This window comes from Vulpes vulpes, chromosome 4 (genome assembly GCF_048418805.1).
Source record: "Vulpes vulpes isolate BD-2025 chromosome 4, VulVul3, whole genome shotgun sequence".
Taxonomy (NCBI): Eukaryota; Metazoa; Chordata; class Mammalia; order Carnivora; family Canidae; genus Vulpes; species Vulpes vulpes.
Window position 1 is genome coordinate 120106512 of NC_132783.1, and position 14154 is coordinate 120120665.

Sequence of the window (14154 nt, forward strand, 5' to 3'; positions counted from 1 at the left end):
AAGTACTTCGAATAATTTGTATTTCTTGTTTGAAGTTGAAATAAATAAATTATAATCTCAACCATAATATCCTATAATTTGTATGCATAGTCTATACCCTATTATGGTTTCCTATCCAGTGGAGAGTAACTTTGTGAGTAGTGAAATGCAAAAGTTAGAAAGTGGATGCACTTTCAAAATTAATTTCTATCCATTCCTAAGTATATTTACCAATTTATTTACTTCCTAAAGAATTTTACAGTTCTCCTAAAAGTGATCACATCCTTTTTGAAAAAAACATCATTTCATATTATGTTTAGTAGATAACCCACATATAAGACTAGAGTGAATAATGTAAATATAACAGCATCAGGATAAACAATTTGTCCTATATGATATATTAGCTCTTCTGTACCCTTTGTGTTTCTCTACGGTAGCTTTCCTTTCCTCTTTTTCAGTCTAGTTTTTATCTAATCTGCTGGGTATTTCTTCCCCACTCAAAAGTATGAACTTCTAGAGACGAGGTCTATCTTACTATCCCCCATCACATACCACAGGATACAATTGGATATGTATGGTTAGGTAGGCAAATGATTGAGTGGCTGAGTAGTAGAACCCGTGAATGAGTAGGTGGGTAGGTAAGTAATATGGATGGAAGAGTATACAAGTGGCACCTCTTCTCTACCACCATAATTGCTGGAATCCTGGAAACCTAATGGTTGGTCTGTAATCTCTGACAATCTTGGAGTTTCAAGGAGGTCTCAGAGAACTTTATTGCCTCTTGGAGTATGCTTTGAAACTACAAGGCATGGAGGAAGAATCTGGAATATCTTAACATCTTAAAAGAAATAATAAAAGACTTCGACCAGCACTCTTAATTTCGCATCAATAGAAACTCTTTGATTTTTCCCAAATGAAGTTATAATTTAGAAATGGGGTGTGACTTTATGGCAGTGGTAATGATTTCTGCAGAGACAATGAGTGTCCCTGTGGCTATGATTTACATTTTTTTTTTAATAAGACCAATCTATTTTGTTTAACAAAGGTGATAATTATAAATAATAGCTTAGCACTAATCTTGTGTGTAAATTCATGGAGTGAGATGAAAAAATAGAAGTCTGGTTTATGTAATTTGAGTTTTCGTTTACTCAATAGTTTAATAATTCAATTGCCTGTAAGTATTTTGGTTTGTTTGTGTTTTTTAATGACTTTATATCAGTTTTTACTTGCATTTTGATGAACTCTTGATGCACTTGGTAGTACTTTTGTTAGAAATTTTATGTATGTTTTAACAGTTTGTTATAATCAAGTAAACTTAAAGTTCAGCTTGGGACATTTGAGTTGTCAATTTGGAAATCCTTTGCCAAACCGTCACAGGAGTTTTGGCAAAGATACACTTTAAAATAATCTCCTTATATTTTGTCTAGACTACTGAGTACTTACTAACTACATCTGCTCTGCTGAAAATCACATTAGGCTAGGAGAGTCTCACGTCTTCATTATGCCATTATTTGCAGTACATAGTGTTTGGATAAAATATAATTTTCCTGATATCTCTAAGCAAGTTATAAATGAGCAAAAACTTTAGGAATTATAGCAATTTCATTACTTTCACATGAAAGCCTCACATATGGTCTCATCAAAATACCCATTGCTGTAATCAGCCATAAATTGTTTGGTATTAATTACATAGATATTACATATTGAGTTGGCTATCAAAGTATGATTGATTTGTATTTCTAGATAATGATTAAACAAAATGGATTAAAAAACAATGGATTATTAAAAAACGTATTTCTGAGACACTTATAATAGTTTAAGGATAATGGTAGATAATTTAATCCCTTGATAAAAGGTGTATAGTATTTATAATGTATGAAAAGCCTCAAATAAAAATGTTTGCATTGCTGCCAAAAAGCAATGAGGATAAATGATAGGTTTATTTTAGTTTGTTAGTATACTGTGATGCCCCTATGAATTGCGAAGAGTATAACAACTCTGATGATTTGGAGGTAAATATAAATGAAGTATTTTATATGTCTGTCATCCATTTTAAAATGTACTTTAGCTTCTCATTATTAAATACCATTGTCCTCAAGTTCACAGTGGCTGCCAAAATTCCTGGTTCAAGTATCCTCAAAGCTTTTAAATATCACCTAGAGTGTATACTATTTTTACTAGACAGGTGAAACCTAATGATAATTAGAGTGGAGGCATTAGACATCACTTGGTTATTTCCATGTATTGCCTTTTTAGTTCAGAGGTTAGTTTTTAGTGTCCAGAGAGAGAGCAACTTAATCTGTGTGGATTTTAAAAATGGATTGTTAGGTTCTACATTTCATTCACAAAAGTATTTACTAAATTTCTCTTATTGTTCATCATTCTTCATGAAATATTGTGTAAACTTTTTCTTTATTTTGGGAGATAATTCCAAGATCAGTGTACTTTAAATAGAAAAATAAAAAGTAGAAAGGATTAGGATAAAATACTTCCTTGAAACTTAATAAATGTGTACTTTTATGTTTAATTTTTTTAAGGTGATTGAGAAATACAAGACTAGTACATAGAGAGTACTTTATTTGTAATTGCAGAAGTAATGTGTTTTATATCAAGGATGAAAACTTGGATAATATTCTGTTTGTATTTCCTTTTCTGTTGCATCATAGGCTTAATGTCATCTTAGATATTAGAAATTGAGTAACCTAAAAGAAGACCATTTTCTGGCAAATGAAATTAGATATTTATAAGACATTTACTTTCCTCATAGTTTTGCTTCCAGATTTAATTATAATATGCAAAACAAGAAAATATATTCTTATATTATATTTGATGAATCTTTTGTATAAATTCCCATTTAAAGTAGAATTATCACTTTGAACCTTGTATCTTTCCATCTATTAGGATGTGCTATAATGATCAATTTATAAAACTATACCTAAAATCATTTTTAATATGTAATCTGCTCATGAAATCAAACATTTAATTCATTTTTAATTTTGGGACTCAAACTTATAATGGCATAGTGCCATTACATTTTTTGGACTACTTTAAAAATTAGAAAATCTTGACTCTGAAATAATTAGGTTTTTAGTAGCCTGAAAATAGAGCTCATCCCAGTCCCTTTTACCCATCTGCCACATAAATCTTATGAGAACTTTAACAGGTGCTTCTTACTCAGCTTCCACAAAGTATAGAGTTGAAAACAGAATTCTACTTTTGGATATACCTTGAGTTCTCATATCTGGGTAAACAATGGGGAAAAGTGAGGTGTCTGTCTTCAGTCAGTATTGGAATATGTGAAAATGTGGCAGTAGATATTTCCTAATGCCAGACATATAAAGACTATGAAGTGATTTATCGGCTGAATTTTATTTGAAATTTTGAAAATGTTGCAAATAAAGTGTCATCACTTTAATGCATGTAATGTACACAGGGCATATTTCATTTTGAATAATTTGATGTTCTTCTGTGATTCCTAGAATCTTTCTTGTACTTGATCAGTATTTTTTTTAAATTTCTCTATAGGTAAGGGGGGGGGGGGCTTCCGTTAATTTTTTTGAATCATTTTTCTAAACTCAGCAACAAATGGACTTATATTTTCTTTCTTAAATATTCAAATTCACAAAATACTTTGAATGACTTCCCTGAAATAAGCAAATTTATTGGGAATAGACACCATCTCACAAATATTTTTAAATGGGCTTTATTATTCCATGATCTTTACATATCTCTTAAAGATGTCCTAATTTACTAATAATGTGCTAGATTCTGGATATTCCTTTATTTACAAAATGAATGCAAATTTCATTTGACTCATCTTGATTAGGAGAAAATCAGGTATATACTCTGCAAAAGAGTCATGTTTTCCCTTCTGTTATATTTCTGATGACCAAGTATATCATAGTTATATTTAATTAATTTTGCTATTGCCTAAAGAGACCTACTATAAGGATATGTAATTCATTCTAAAATAATCAAGGACTTTTGTAATTAATTTTAAAATAAAATGAATCATCTTTTGGCTTACATGTCATCCATTAATCCTGTATGGGAATTTGATTACTGTGTCTGTACAGTTTTTCCTCCAGACAGTTCCTTTATTTGATATTGTAACTACTCATCGGGGATTGAATTCTTAATGTTAGGCCATTGTGAATTTAACAAAACTGTGAACTGATTTTATAAAGCTATCAAAAATACTTGCTCATAACCAAGGAGCATATGATTCAGTATATCTCAGAACTTAAAATATATCTTTTTAAATTGATGTATATATTTTTTAATTTATCCTGTTTCATTTGGTATACATATCTGATCTGTATTCTCAGGCTAAAAGATGTTTTCTCTAAGGAATACATATGTTTTGATCTGTTGGAATTTCAGTATTTAGGTTAACTCATTCAAAAAGTATATTTATTTACAAGTTGATTTTTATAAAGTTTTATCTTTTCACACCCACCAAGTTATGTTTTACTAGAGAGATTTGTTATATTTGCCAACAGAATAGAAGTATTTTCAAAATCATTATTATGGAGCAGTTTGGTAGTCCACTTTTTTACTTGAACAAAGACCTTTGCTTGAATAATGTATTTTATTCATGGTGATAGAAGGGAGTGACTCTAAAATAGTTTAATATTTGGTCTATTGTCAATTTGGAGACTCATGTAGTTGAGGTATAGAGGTTGAGAGTGTTAAGGTCTTTAGTTTGGGTATTATTTTTGTAATCCATTTATTTTAGCAGGAGTTATACATGATACAGGCAGTTCTAATAGCACTGACTTATTCTTTGTCATACTCATCCTGGGAGTCAAATTATCCATGGCGAAATGTTATCGATCCTCCAATTTTAAAAAATATTGGGGCATCTTTATTATTATTAGTAAGTTAATTTACTGACCCCTTCCTTCACATTTGTGAAATATTCTGGGAGAATAATGGCAAAACAAGCAAAAATAGACTTCAAATCTATTTGTAAAAATAGAATAATATCTTAATTAAGATGCTGCTCTAAATCCTTATTTCTAAGGTATTTTAGTAAAATACTCAACAAACCCAATCCAAGTTTAAGGTAATTATTTTCAATTGTTAAGCATTTTCTGAGCACCATTGGTTGATACAATCTCTTACCTGATAATGATGTGGATTCCAACTTCCACATGCATAAAAACACACCTTTATGTATGCATGTGACCGACCTACCTACCTGAATCCAAATAAGGCAATCAAGTAAACCGTTAACCAAAATATTTCATTCAATTTAGCCAATCAACCCAGAAATAAAGTGCCGTCCAAAAAAAATAATTGAAAATATTGACCATCCAGAAAATGTGAAGAGCCACAACTTTTTTTTTTTTAAGATTTTATTTATTTAATCATGAGAGACACAGAGAAAAAGAGAGAGAGAGAGAGAGAGGCAGAGACACAGGCAGAGGGAGAAGCAGGCTCCATATAGGGAGCCCTGACGTGGGATCCCGGGACTCCAGGACCACGCCCTGGGCTGAAGGCAGCACTAAACTGCTGAGCCAAAAAAAAAAAAAAAAAAAAACTGCTGAGCCACTCAGGCTCCCCAAGAGCCACAACTTTTACTCTAATTTTAATTTAAGAATTAGGAATAATTTGCATAGCTCATTATGTCTGATTAAAGCAAAAATAACAAACTTCCACATCCCTTAAGTGGAATTTTTGTGAAATATTAATTATTCCCCAATTTAAGCAATTTTTTCTGTCATCCTATGGTCTTATATGTACTATTAGAAATTTTCTGTTGTGTATCTGTTATTTTTCCTTTTTTTTTTCTTGTTCCTGTACCTGACACTTAGTGTGCCTTCAATATAGATGTGCCAAAAGAAATAAGGAATAAACAATGTTTAATAATCCCTAAGAAAAATTAAAAGCCGGAGAATTATCTTTTAAATTTCTCCCATTCTGAGGATAAAGCCCTCACATGGTCAATCCCCAGACTTAGGCACCTGGGTGGCTCAGTGGCTCAATGTCTGCCTTTGGCTCAGGTCAGGATCCCAGGGTCCTGGGATTGAGTCCCGCATCAGGCTCCCCACAGGGAGCCTGCTTCTCCCAATGCCTGTGTCTCTGCCTCTCTCTCTCTCTGTGTCTCTCATGAATAAATAAATAAAACATATTTTTTTAAAAAATCCCCAGACTTAAGAGGAAAAGAGTAGTAAATTCTAGAGTTTCTCTATTCATATAATCAGTGTGATGTGGACAGTGTCTTTGCTCTTAGCAAGTAGAAAGACCTCTCTGCCTCAGTAACACCAATCATATATTCTATAACTACACATGATAAATGATGCAATTTTGATTTATAGATTTTCTTTAGAAATTGGGTGTTTCACAACTTTGAAATTTTCTAAACTTCTTTTGCCCTCCAATATGACTAGCCCAGGAAAAGCTTTGTCATTGGTGTTGCAAATCCTCGTGTGCATGTTGCAGACAGCGGTAGGGGAGATAAATATGTAATGTGGAAAGTGCCTTTTACTTTTGCGTTTTTCAAAGTCTGGAGGGAAAAAATGTTGTATCTTAAACAACCATGACAAGAGCCTGTCGATTGCTGTTGCCATGAATGGTGGTACATTTTGGGTTATGTTTTGTGGAGAAATGGGGCATTCACATAGGCTTTTAAGTATTGTAGCTCTGAATAAGCTTTCCATAAAACAACTATTTTTCTTGAATGAATAATAACACCAAAGCAACAATTCACGTGGTATATTCTCCCCAGAACATGGCCTCTAGAGCTTGGCAAATGTTATCTAGGATGGAAGGACAATCCTCTTTTCTCACAAATGCCATGTATTCTATCTACAATGTTCCTGCACAAGATAAAAATTAAATGTTTTCTTTAAGACCTCTTCCAAAATCTTCCCATCATGAAATTGAATGTCGCCTATTCATCTACTTTGAATGAGTGGCCAAGAGGACATTTGAGCTGGCAGTTCCAGGAACTAGATGGCATTACTTTAATGGTCTCAGCATAAGGTTATCTTTCCCAAGTGGTGCATAAGAGTGGTTCACAGACATTAATTTTAGGCTAGATAGTCTTAAATGTCTGTTTCAGTAAGTGACTCGTGATTATTGAAAAATTCTTTGTGTGGCACAAAACCTTTTTTTTTTTAATTATGAGTGCCTTGATAATAAAGTTTAAACCCTTCTTATAAGATGGGTCAATTCTTTTTACTAGTCTCAGACTCTCTGGACTGATTTTGTACCCTTGTTCCAGGGAATTCATCTCATCACACCAGGTGACATAGTAGCTTCCATATCTATAGATTGAAGCTGTTTCTCTATATCCCCCATTAGCAGTCAGCCTAATTTCTAGGTAGCTCCCCTTTTGTGTCACACCTTCTTCTTATATTTAAAATGTCTCAGGGACACCTGAGTGGCTCAATGGTGGAGCATCTACCTTTGGCTCAGGTTGTGATCTCAGAGTCTTGGGAATGAGCCCCTCATTGGTCTCCCCGCGGGAAGCCTGCTTCTACCTCTGCATATGTCTCTGCCTCTCATGAATAAACAAAAATCTTTTAAAAATAAAATAATGTCTCAAATCATTCTTTTTAATTTATCAATGCTTCCTACTTTTCTCATTACCTTGAATAGCACTTTCAACCACTTAATGTGGTTCAAATATTAGAATTGATTTTACTTCTGTTAGTGTTCTTTACCTTTCACCAGGCAGCAGATTGTACTTGTAATTCTAATTCTTGTCCTGATATCATATCACATCCCAACTTGAGCCCATCTCAAGACTTAATATCATCCCTGGAGTCGAACCCCAACTTCTTAACCATGTTCTATAAGTTTTTTTTTTTAATTATTTATTTATTTATTCATGAGAGAGAGAGAGAGAGAGAGGAGTAGAGACACAGGCAGAAGGAGAAGCAGGCTTCACGCAGGGAGCCTAACGTGGGACTTGATCCCTGGTCTCCAGGATCACACCCTGGGCTGAAGGCAGCGCTAAACCTCTGAGCCACCCGGGCTGCCCTCTGTAAGGTTTTATATGACTTATTCCCACTCATGTGTCTACCTACCCCCGTTCCCCATCGCACTGGTTCCCTTTCTGTTCTTCACAGAAGTCAAGCTCATTGCTGCATCAGGACCTTTGGATTTGCTGATGATTCCTCTTGGACTTGTCTTTTCTCTGCTATGTATATGTCTGCTTCATCTCTCAGCTCAGGTGGCTTCTCACATATACTGGCCAGTCCCTATTTTTATGCTTGCAGGATAAAACAAGCCAAAAACAGGCAATTTGAAAGACTACATTTATTGTAAGTTTCTGTCCTCCCAAAGATTTTGTTGAAGTCGTTTCTCTGAATTAGTAATAATATGTGATAATCCGTGGTGTCTCTGAGTCGGTCCATACTTTTTATTTTCTTTTACTTCAGAAAATGGTATGCCCCTTACAAAAAAAAAAAAAAAAAAAACCACACTGTTGTAGCCTGTATGTTCTGATGCACACCTACCTCCTTGGCTTCCGCTTCTGCATAGATGTGCTTTTCTGGTTATATTCTTCATTTTCCAAAATCTTTTTAATATGAGTACTCCATTGCTCATGTTACTGATTGTGTGACATGAGAATCCTGAGTATGTATATATCATATATGCCTACTGTGCCACCTCTTGTTTCTGATGGGTGGAAGCTTTCAGGGCATCCAAATGGAGATTGTAAGCTCCTTGGGAACTGAACTGTGACTCCTTTTCAGTGTTTCTCAGAGGGGACGGGGGTAGGGGGGTGGTAGTAACTATTTTTATAAATTAACTTTTTCCAGGCATTGTGCCAGTTGCTTAACAAACGTGATCTCATTTAATCCTGACAACACAATGAACTAGTTACTTTTATTACCTCCATTTTACATCCAAGAAAATTCCTTAAGGAAATTGTCCAAGGTTGTACAGCAAGTAAGAGACAGAGCTGAGATTTGAATCCATGCAGTTTGGCTTGGGAGCTTACATTCTAAAACAACCATTTGATACAGCCGATTCCATGCCCTAGAAATTCTTAGTAGTTTTCACTGGTTATATCAGTAAATCTATAGAGAGGCATCCAGTCCTGCTGTTTGCTTCCAGTGTACTGAGTGTCAATTAATTGTTGACTAGAATCTAATATTAAAAATCAGCTCTACATGTTGGTGAAAAATCTGAAGAAACAAGCTGATTTATTTAGGAACTTTGAAAACATTAATGCATTTAATTTTTATTTCTGTATTTAAAACACTAAAAAGAAGCAGCCCCACAACCTGGTCTGTTCTCATGAGAGTGAATTGAAAAGGCAAATTTCTCACTTTTTTAGTTTGCTTCATCTTTGCTTGTACCAGTTTCATCCAAGCTTGTGCCAGCTGCCGCATCTAATTTGACTATTGGTAGCAGAGGGGTAAATTTTCTTATCCTCATCCAAACCTAATATTCTACATGACTTATTCCTTAACCAAAGCACCAAATACTAGCACCCAATTGAATGAAAGAGCCTTTGAAACACTGGGCTTGTCATGGGGCTTAGTATTAGGAAAGGACTGTGAAATATGATACACATGTCTAAAAGATATATTGCAAATAACTTAATTTTTGAGGAGACTTGTGAAATTTGGAATGATTCATCTTCATTTACATATATTACTATTATGCCCCTAAAATAGAAACTCTGGTTATTACCAATGGGTTAATATTGGAATAAGTGTATCTTAATATGGATATGGAAAATGACTCCCTTTTTTCTCAAAATGTTCAGTCCACAATGTAGATAGACAATTGTTTGTTCTTATTCAACCTAAGAGTCTAGTATTTGGCACTTTGGTTAAGAAATAAGTCATGTAGAATATTAGGTTTGGATGAGGATAAGAAAATTTACCCCTCTGCTACCAATAGTCAAATTAGATGTGGCAGCTGGCACAAGCTTCGATGAAACTAGTACAAGCAAAAATGAAGCAAACTAAAAAATGTCATGCTCTCCAATGATGAGCCATGCTTTGGTAGTTGACAGCATTCCATAATTCTAGTTTAGCATCTACCTGTTCTTCTGTCCAGGAGGAGTGGAGCTAGACTTGCTGGTGTTCATAGTAGACCTCTCTCAACATAATTGATTTCCCTTTGGCAAATACTGTATTCTACAGTTTAGTTAACTGGGCTGCAGAGCCTCAGGGATTACACCTGAATTTCACTAAGGAAGTTTAATTAATATACAAAGGAATCTCACCATTTATAGTTACCTTCAACTGGTTGAGACAAGATGAGATACAGTTTTTTCCAGAGCTTTCTGGAACCACAGCTTTATTGCTTATTTTTTAATGGCACATTATTTGGTCATATTGACTTTCAATAGCGATCTTGCTGTTTGTAAATATTGGATGACCCATTTCTTTTATTTTTTTTAATTAATTTTTATTGGTGTTCAATTTACCAACATACAGAAAAACACCCAGTGCTCATCCCGTCAAGTGTCCACCTCAGTGCCCGTCACCCATTCCCCTCCAACACCCGCCCTCCTCCCCTTCCACCACCCCTAGTTCGTTTCCCTGAGTTAGGAGTCTTTATGTTCTGTCTCCCTTCCTGATATTTCCCAACATTTCTTTTCCCTTCCTTTATATTCCCTTTCACTATTATTTATATTCCCCAAATGAATGAGAACATACACTGTCCTTCTCCGATTGACTTATTTCACTCAGCATAATACCCTCCAGTTCCATCCACGTTGAAGCAAATGGTGGGTATTTGTCGTTTCTAATTGCTGAGTAATATTCCATTGTATACATAAACCACATCTTCTTTATCCATTCATCTTTCGATGGACACCGAGGCTCCTTCCACAGATTGGCTATTGTGGCCATTGCTGATAGAAACATCGGGGTGCAGGTGTCCCGACGTTTCATTGCATCTGAATCTTTGGGGTAAATCCCCAACAGTGCAATTGCTGGGTCGTAGGGCAGGTCTATTTTTAACTCTTTGAGGAACCTCCACACAGTTTTCCAGAGTGGCTGCACCAGTTCACATTCCCACCAACAGTGTAAGAGGGTTCCCTTTTCTCCGCATCCTCTCCAACATTTGTTGTTTCCTGCCTTGTTAATTTTCCCCATTCTCACTGGTGTGAGGTGGTATCTCATTGTGGTTTTGATTTGTATTTCCCTGATGGCAAGTGATGCAGAGCATTTTCTCATGTGCATGTTGGCCATGTCCATGTCTTCCTCTGTGAGATTTCTCTTCATGTCTTTTGCCCATTTCATGATTGGATTGTTTGTTTCTTTGGTGTTGAGTTTAATAAGTTCTTTATAGATTTTGGAAACTAGCCCTTTATCTGATATGTCATTTGCAAATATCTTCTCCCATTCTGTAGGTTGTCTTTTAGTTTTGTTGACTGTAATCTTTGCTGTGCAAAAGCTTCTTATCTTGATGAAGTCCCAATAGTTCATTTTTGCTTTTGTTTCTTTTGCCTTTGTGGATGTATCCTGCAAGAAGTTACTGTGGCCGAGTTCAAAAAGGGTGTTGCCTGTGTTCTATGATTTTGATGGACTCTTGTCTCACATTTAGATCTCTCATCCATTTTGAGTTTATCTTTGTGTATGTGGATGACCCATTTCTTTTTCCACTCCCTCCTGTTCATAGTTTAGAGTGCCACAAGCCCAAGGTAAAATTCAAGGGAATTTTTCAAAATACCACAAACCAACTCATATGAAATGAATAGGAAGCAAAGAATAATAACAAAATGCACTTTAATCAGAAATGAAATCATCTTATGTATCCAGGAGGACAATCTTTAGTTTCCTTTCTGTGCCTTCCATAGCTATGGTTTACATGGCTTATTGTCCTAATAAGAGGACTTTGCATGCAGTGGTAATATAAATCTGTCAGTAGGAACTATAGAAGATTCTTCATGCTAGTCCTCTAGTAACACATGTCATGTGTGGTCACAACCCTCAAATGCCCAGTTTTTACTCCTGAGAGGGCTTATACATTGGTGTCTGTCGTCTAGTTGTTTAGAAACAGGTGCTAGTCCAAAAAAGAATGAGATTACAGCTAAGGTAATATTTATTAGATAGATTCTGATTTTTAGTATCTACTGCTTATGTCCCTTTTATTTACTCTGTAGTTATTCACTGAGCACTTTCTACATGCCAAGCAAAGTTGGAAACAGTGAATCTAAACATTCAGCGTAACTCTGTGACCAATCAAAGGTGTAGGTAAATGATTTAATGTAGGAAATGATGGAAATGTAGGAAATGTCTGTCACCCAGGTATTGAAACTTTGTTTATTTTGGGTTTTCTTATGTTTGAGGGAAATTATCCTGTCAATAAAGGAAATTGGTAGATGCCGAGATAATCATAGGAAGATGGCATTTCTAATATTATCACCAAAGAGGGATGTTAAGAAACAATAAGACCTATAGTTTGAAAATTTCTTAAAATATTTCTAAGAAAAAGTGCCAAGAAGAGTCACACTATCCTACTTTGTAGGACTAGTAAAATATTCCTCAAAATTAATTACTCTTATAAAATGGCACTAGTTGGCTTAAAATATTCAAACTTTCATCCTTGTCAGTTTGTCCTTGGGACATGGCTTTCTTAAAGATGTGATCAGAGTTTGTAATTATCAAAACAAAAAACCTGCCTGGAGTGTAGGATCTTTTTCACACTGACATGAGGAAGGAAAAAGAGTGATAATCACATTGCATTGCTTTTATCCAAAAAGAACCACATGTGATATGGTACATGGCACTTTGCAATTTTTAAATCCTTGTTCATAAAAATGTGATCATGATATATTAGACAATTGCCTCAGGTTCTATATCAACTTAACATCTTATATTCAAGGTTCCAATTAATTTTAAGAAATTGAATTAAATTCTGTTTCCTTACAGAATCTCCTTCTTCATAAGCCATGGTATTAGGTTTGCTGTTCTTGGCAGGGCGACTGCTTTCAATACATGACTGCTGTTTGTTCGTTTCGCCCCATTTGTCTCTCTATAATCATATCATATGTGTGTATTCAGCTAGCAGATAGAAGAAAACTCAGGTGAAGGTGAACTTCAGTTTTCATTGCTATCCTTAATTTCCATTTGCTGCACAAAGAAAGGATTCTTTCATCCAAGAATCATTTCCATTTAGTGGCAGGAAAGTGCTATTATGTTTTTCTGCAGATATCAAGTCAGCCTGGGATTTAACCTTTCTTTTCTCTTGATCTTTATTGGTTCTAAGTTTTTTAAAAAGGGGGCGGGGAGTGCAGTGTGGGGAGAAAAAAGAAAATTTATTTAAAAAAATATGTATATGTATATGTAACAGATGCAACAAATTTGCATATATAATCTACTTTTTTCACTTTATTCTGAGCCCTTCATGAAACCTTGGTTCGTTTGTCTACTTATTTAGTAAGCACGTATGAAAATAGTTTTTCCCCTCTTACATGGACTTTCCAAAGGGCTCTGGAGTTAATGTCATAACTTTATGTAGTACATGTGACCTTTGAATAACATGGGGTTTGAACTCCACTTGTCTTCCAATGTGTAGATTTTTTTTTTGATATAGTAGTATATATGTATTTTCCTTGTGATTTTCTTAATATTTTCTTAGCTTACTTTATGTAAGAATACAGAGTATAATGTAACAGTTCATTAACACATATTTTATATATTATCAGTAAGGCTTCTGTTCAACAGTAGGCTGTTAAGTTTTGGGGGAGCTACAGATTTTCAGCTTTGCAGGGGGTTAGTATCCCTAACCTCTATATTGTTTAAGGATCAATTATATTCATATTTGCTATAGATATAAATTAGGTATGGTGTTTAGATATATTTTTTTTCTTGACACAGCAAACTCTATCCAAATTATTGAGTAATAGAGTGTTGTTGGCTGTTCTAGTTAAATGTGAATAACTATAAATTGTTTAGATATAGGAAAATAGTCACATGTTTCAATGAGCATAAATACATTCTTTTTGAATATTTACAAGGTAACCCATAGACTGGCTTACGAATTCCTACTATATACTGTATTCATGGAGACATAACAATTTTATCATATTTTTCTTTTTTTTTTTTTTTGAAGATTTTATTTATTTATTTTTTGACAGCATGAGCAAGGGGAGCAGCAGTAGGAGAGGGAGAATGCAGGGCTCGATCTCAGGACTCCAGGATCATGACCCAAGCCAAAGGCAGATGCTCAACCACTGAGCCACCCAGGCGT

The 14154-nt window shown here is 34.7% G+C and overlaps 1 protein-coding gene across 3 annotated transcripts in view; it reads left to right on the forward strand.

Annotated features, from left to right (window-relative positions):
• Positions 1 to 14154, forward strand: part of ARL15 (ARF like GTPase 15) — a 399917-nt gene that overhangs the window by 261956 nt on the left and 123807 nt on the right. The gene's annotated exons all lie outside the window — the stretch shown is intronic.